The sequence below is a fragment of the Apaloderma vittatum genome, unplaced genomic scaffold, assembly GCF_000703405.1.
Source record: "Apaloderma vittatum isolate BGI_N311 unplaced genomic scaffold, ASM70340v1 scaffold870, whole genome shotgun sequence".
Lineage (NCBI taxonomy): Eukaryota > Metazoa > Chordata > Aves > Trogoniformes > Trogonidae > Apaloderma > Apaloderma vittatum.
This window is the reverse complement of record NW_009693763.1, coordinates 1-7,282: the sequence shown is the minus strand read 5'-3', so window position 1 is coordinate 7,282 and position 7,282 is coordinate 1.

Below are 7,282 nucleotides of genomic sequence, written 5' to 3'. Positions count from 1 at the left end.
GACATAGTTTAGTGGGTTGATAGGGCTGGGACAAAGGCTGACTCGATCTTCAAGGTCTCTTCCAGCTGAAACTATTCTATGATTCTATGATTCTAATTTTAACATCATGTAGATTATGCAGAACTATGAACTAAATATAAAAAAGGAATACTAGGATTGTAACATTAAAGAACAGACCCAAAAAGCATTAGGACCCAAAAACAATAGGAAAAACTTTTTCACTAGGAGAGTGACAGAGCACTGGCACAGGCTGCCCGGCTGCCCAGGGAGGTTGTGGAGTCTCCTTCTCTGAAGATATCCAAAACCCACCTGTGTGACCTACTGTAGGTGATCCTGCTCTGGCAGGGGGGCTGGACTAGATGATCTTTCGAGGTCCCTTCCAATCCCTGACATTCTGTGATTCTGTGATATCCATTCAAGAAAAATGCTACCGTGACAGATAGAAACGCTGTTTCACTGTTTACTTCAGTCACAATTTTCATTCCAGTCCATCACCCTTAACCATCAGACCAGAGCCAGTAAACAGTGGAAGACACCTGTCATGGGAAAGGAAGCATAACTGTAACGCCCTGGAAATCTAAGCCCGAGATCTTCATGAATTAATCTGGAAATACCCTTCCACTCCCAAACAAAAACTCCCAACACTGCAACTGCACGCACATCAGAGAACACGACTTCAAGCAAACAAAAACTCATTACCTAGCTAGACACCAGCACCTACAGAAAATCACATTGCTGTCACATAGACTGCAGAGATGGTAAATCCCACATGACTGCTGTCAAAAGAAAGCCAACACAGGAATACCTGAGTTTATTATGAACAAGAAAGCCTCAGCCTGCTGTGATTCACTGGGTCCACTGCTCTCAGTGAGTATCATTAAGTAGCACACACAGATCTGAGGCACCTGAGTATTTTCATTTTCCTAATAACAACTAACTAACACACAAAGAGAAGCTCACACAGTGGTCTTCCCAAATTTCCTGGCACTGAACTCCTCTCAGCATACAGTGGCACTTAACTTCTGCCGTACAACTTTGTCCGGCCACGCTCTGAGTTAAAGCACGCATGTCTTCTTTGACCAGCGTACTTACGAGAGGTGGAGGAAGACTTGGCAAATTTATTTCCCACAGTTCTCTTATTTCCTTTGGTACCAGACACCTTATACCAGGGCCCGCTAGAAGAAAAGTCCTCTGTTAACTCTGCTTAGGTTTAGCAGGTTAGATTCCACTTTGGTATCTCGGCACATAAATTTATTATCTGTAGAAGACCCTGAGTCATCCAACAGGAGAGGAACAGCAGTAATTAATTCATCTCTACCTTGTTTTACAACGTGCTTGTATCACCTTGCTCTGAAATGGCTGTCAAGTGGCTGAAGCCACACCTGCTCGGGTGGGACTACTGGGAAATCAATTACCTCAACCTCAGCTGTTTTAAACACAGGATCGAGGGCATTTCAGAGGTGAGATTTTGATGTTTGCAGCCAAGTATGTCCATCATAAGTTCTTCTGACAGTTCTGCCCGGTCTGGTGAGAGGAGAAGCCGCTGTGTCACCTGGAGGCTCACTCAGCCCTGGACAAAAGATGCTTTTTCCACCGAGGTGCTCCCATGCCTCCTGGTCGTGCCCTGCAAACCCCAGCCCAGCTCCTCAGAGCCGGCACACCACTGAGGCATGAGGAGCAGAGCGCTCCAGCCAACCGGCTCATCTCCAGCCCAACTCAGACGCAGCTGATTCATCTCCAGCTCCCTACGAAACACCCAGCGTGCGCGCCTTGGAAAAACCTGTATCCTGGAATTGCAAAACTGCCTTTCTTCAAAAGCTAGGCCTGGCAATGAGTTTCCCAGCCACAGGTCCTTGCCCATGGCACAGCAGCAGCAGAGCAAAGAGGAAGCGCAAGCAGCAGAGCGGCTCGCCACCGTCTTCTTCTGGCAGCCAAGACTTAGGTGCTGCCGGATTCAACAATGGCACTTCTGGGTGCTCGTCTCAAAAAAATTAAATAAATTTATCTATAAAACATAAACATTTCAATGTTATCTTCATAAAAAAAACCCCAAAACATATCCAAATCAGGTGTGACTCACTCCACCACTTGGCCAGACTGCACTCTCAGTAACAGTCACCCCATCACGGCCCCTTCCTCCTCCCAGCCTGATTAAGTGCATTTTCCTGGTCTCCCTCCATTCTCTGCTTCTCATGTTATCTGCCACTTCCTCAGACCAGTCCAGATGTGAAAAATTAAAACTAATCTCAAGGAAACAGTTGAATACACCAGAATCCATACATTTCGTATGTCTGGGTCCAAACCACTACCTCTAGTCTGAGCAATTCTATCACAATCACGCTGTCCTTCCCAGCAGCACACACCACTGGTGGCCATTTGTATTAAAGCCACTCCTCAGGTCAACCAAAGCTGCATTTCTTTCTCAGACGAAATTCCTAAGCAACAGCTGCCACTGAGAGGGAAATGAGGCAAGTGCTTTCATTTTCCCAAGGGGAATAGCTGGTCTTTCATTAGCGCTCACAACGCAACATCTCTTCACAGTTGAGCTTCCTCTCAACATGAAGGGCAGAAAACCATTTTTTTTCTTTTTTGCCTCCACCTCCCATGCACATCTCATTTATTGTATCACAGATGTTTATAGAAGCAGCACTCTCTTTTCAACATTTATGTTCAGTGCAAAGCCCCCCAGAGACCAGCTCAGCATGAAACTTCAAGGAACGCTGCACTGATTACAATGAAAATGAACTGCAAATCAAGTTGTGGTCCCCAAAAAGAAGAATCGCATCACATCAGGGACTTTCAGGAAGTCCAGGTCTCACGGTTACTGCCAAATCCTAGTCCTGCATGCAGTAAGAAAATTACAAACTCAACAGCCAGCAAGCTGCTATGGGATGAGGCTGAGAAAAAGTTCCACAGACAAAGAAAACCCTCAAACCCCAAAGCTTGTTTGCTCAGGATCCTTGAGACAGATGGTTTCCTCCAACTGCTACTATAGCCACTTATTCATGGATAGATACAAGAAACTCTTTATCTTCTATCTAACCTCCTATTTTCACAGAACTGCTAGAAATTAGCATTTTTTGAGGAATGTGTGACCACCTCTTAACATTTCAGCTTGACAGGCAAAGGAAAATACAACGGACGCAAGGTTAACGTATCCCAGGAATATACTGAAGTATTTTTGTAAGAAATCTATAGAACCAAAGACCTGTAGGTTAAAAGCAAACTTTTAAGCCATTTCAGTACCTATCCCCTGCCCTCACATTTTGTATTAATCTCACACATATAGTGACCTCTGATTCAGTCAGATGAATGAAGATGCCCTTATTCTTGCTGTAAATTGTGGCCAGGAATCATTTTGAAGTAAATTACTAAGGCTTCAACAAATGAGAAATTAAGCTTAATCTACATTAAAAAATAAAATCTAAGTCTTGTTTAGTCATAAAAATTGCAGCTAATACACTCTACTTACATCATGTTTGCATTAAAGAAATGATTTAACTAACAATGCTATCATACAACAAAAAGACCAGCAGAGAATACAGGAAGGAAAACAAGAGAAAGGGACTTCTGGTCTCAGTTGTTACTACTCCTACAAACAAGAAAACTCTCTTTTCCTACCGCCTGCCAGCACTCCCACAGGAAAGCAAGAAACTGAAACCTTGCAATTGAATTTTTTTGAAACAAACATCTTGCTGCTTCCTCATCCTAACTCTCCTGAGAGTGGAGCAGCTTTGCCAGCAACAGAAATTCCACCCCGGGGCAAGTCCACACTCAGAAGACTCTTCCTTCATTTGAAACCCTAAGAATCACCAGGCAGAGCTACTGGTCATGTAAATCCACAAATGGTCAGAGACATATGTTGCCAGAAAGGTATGGAGAAGACCAAAAGGAGGCAGGGTGGCCGGGAAGAAGCATTAGCACCCAAGCACCTTCTCACACTGCTGCACCTTGAGATGTTTGTGTCCTCCTGAATGGGGTGAGGTTGCTCTCTGGGTCAGGGAAAGGTGAATTTTCTAACAGAATGGATACAGGCAGAACAAATCTCTGTATCTTCTTTAGTACCTTTTGCTTTCTGCACTTAGTGTGATTCAGTTCCCATCCCTGGCAGTGGCACACAGGCCACAGAAACAGTCCCTTTTTTGGAAAAAGATTTTGTTTTTCTAAGCAGGTTTGGCTCTGACCCCAGTCTTAAATAATTATCCTGACAGAGCAAGTTCAAGGACAGCCCGCACCATGCAATCCTGAGGCAGGAAGAGAACCAGTGCCCTCCCAGCTCAGGTGTGCATCCAGCCTGATATTCTGCCTCTGACAGCAGCAAAAATAAAGGCTATTTCAAACTAAGTATGTGAGCCTTTTCTGCTGCCTCTCTGCTGGCACCCACAAGTGCTGCGGCAGGAATTCAGAGGGCACCTCCCTTCCGAGTCTGTTTAGTGTCCATTTACGGACCTGGTGTTGGTGCGTGCACATAAACCCTTTTGGAACCTGCCGATATTGCCCATCTCTACACCTCTTGTGGCAGCAGGTTCCAGAAATTTACGGCTGCAGCACGGAGAAGTATTGCCACCTGCTATAAGCTGGTCTCCTATCAAGGCAGAAGGTAACTTCCGTCAAATATGCTGAGTGCCCCTTACCCCTAATATGGCAGGACCCGATGACCTCGAGTTTCACATTCAGCTTATACATCACCTCTGTGATGCTGTAAACCATGATCACGCACTCCCTTTTTTAATTCTCTGGAGTGAGGAGCCCTGGACTCTAAGCTTAGTCTTTCCTAAGGTAGCCACTCCAGCCTCTCAACCAGTTCAGGGAAGGGCGACTGACTGCAGTAAGCCTTTCCTGAGATTTGGCGACTAGAGCTGCCTGCAGAACTCACAGCACCGGGGCGCCAACACATAGGTGCTCTTTTTTTATTAATTTGTACACTTAAGGGCTATGAAAAATCTTTACCTAGGAAACCTCTGATGCAACGTGGTCTTGTGGTCTTCTCTTCCAGGGCACTTCCATAGCAGTCAAAGAAATCCCTGTACAATTGCCACAGCTTATACTTTTAGCATAACTTTACAAGGTACAGGGATTCTGGTTAATAAGCAAATACTTGTTATTTTCAGACTATTTTCATTTTTTTCCCAAGCACCATCACACCGTGTGCCTTGGCATGATAATGAAAGCACTGAATGACAAAGGGTAAAGCAAAGTATTACGGCTCCTCTCTGATGTAAACTCTCAGATGTTTATATGGTGAATATTTTTAAGCAGTAGAGAAACAAAACAAGCACTCTAACTTCCCTTTATTCCTTTTAACAAATTCTTTTCCTTCCAACAGAGGCAACATAAACACAGCTGAAGTTCAGGCATTGTGAAGGGAAGCCTAGAAAAAGGGATCTATTTGCTGGTGACATTAACATTGCTGCTTAAGTTTCTTTAAGTTTATCATGACCTCACCTCTGAAAACCCCTTACAAACCCTGTCATACCCTATAAGGCTGTACTTTTAACTACTGGCACGCAACCCAGTTTTAAAAAGCCAGTCATCTGTTTAAAGTAAAAACCAACTGTATGAAGAATAGTTATCTGAGGCTTGGTATTAAATTCTGTCCCCAAAAGACACAGCAGGTTTTATGCAGATTTATACTCTTCTGCTCCCCCCCCCCCCCTTATCACGACATATTTTTAAAGCAATACATGATTTAAGTAACATTTCACAGCTGTTTCAGTTTTGATAATTTCAGTAGAACTAGGTGTAGGAAACATTGCAAGCAGTAAATAACCTTTCAGGTCTTGTCTCCAGAAAGCGTGTGAGCTTTGACTGCTGGCTATTTAAGCAGATAATGAGTTTAATGAAGTAAAATGGATTACCACCCTCTTTGTGACCTGTGCGACAAAACCTACCTTCTAGCAGAAGTTAGGAAACAAGCTTGTACAAGATACCCTACAGAAAACTAATTAGTGTATCTTGAAAAGAAGGTTAAGTATGGTCTGCAACCTGAGCTATTAATACAGTTAGCAATCAGACAATTAAGTAATGTGACCCTGGGTCATTACACCACAGCATCTGCATGTGACCCTGCGACGCAGGGATCCAACACCGCTCCATCCAACAGAAGGCGGGAAGAGGTTGGTTGTGACGACGGCCCCCTCTGGGTCTTCAGATGCAGCTATCTACATTTTATGGTAAAATTGGTGTCAAAAACCAACCAGTCGCTCCTGGGGAAGAGCAAGTCCGGTGTCAGGCCAAGGCATTGCACAGTCTTCTCCCCACGGTTACTGCCGGCACTTCTCAAGCCTGAGGCAAGCTCAGCCACGGGCCTTGTCTCAGCAGATGCTGGGTGACGGGCCAACTTCTGCCACTGTGCAAACACCATTTTATCTTTAGAGCAACATTCCCTTCCTGGATTTGGCTGGGTAGTTCAAAGACTGCGTCATCAAATTACCTTTTAAGCCTTTCGAAAAAAACAAACCTGCCTGTTTTGAGAAAAGGCAACAAGTTTCTAACTAGGCTCAGCTTCAGGGCTAGTGTTGGAAATGGGGAGCCTGCATGTGGTCATCGTCCCACCAACCAAGTCATTTTTGTTCCAATTTGTTCTACTTGAAAGAAAACATAAAAAATCAGCCTCTGAAAAATTGCACGGTAACAGTGCCCACCTAGGAAACATCACATAATGCGCTGGATCTTTGGCTGTAGTATAACCCTGATGTTTTTTTTGCTTTATCACAGACACTACAATGAAAACAATGTGTTTCAAAAAGAAGCACGGGATTCTCAGGCAAATATCAGTCATGAGGGGAAGTTCTTTGTTTGAGGAACAGAGAGTTCTCCAAAAAATTCAAGAAGTTACTGTCTGTCTCTTGGTCAACCTGGTGTTGATCTCATATTCGAATCTTTTCTGAATGGAAAAAGCCTTTGTCTACCACACACGCACACACACGCACATCTCAAAAGTCCACAAAATTCAGGAAGTATATCTACCTATTTTTCAAATAAAATCTGCATTTTAAAAGGTCAAAAGGCCATAACAATAACTTCAGGGGACAGAGAAGATGTTAAAAGTTGTAAGCAATCACTGGGATCTTTAATTAAAGTGCACATCCTCTAAGCCAAAGAAGACGAAGAATCTTCTCAGTATGTTGAATATGATCAAGATAAAACCACCATATGCATTTACAGTCAACTTATGTAACCGCTTGTCATGGGTTAACCCCAGCCAGCAGCCAGGTGCCCACTGTCTCACTCCTCCTTCTCTGCCAGACAGGGGAGAAAATAAATCAAAGGGCTCAAGGTT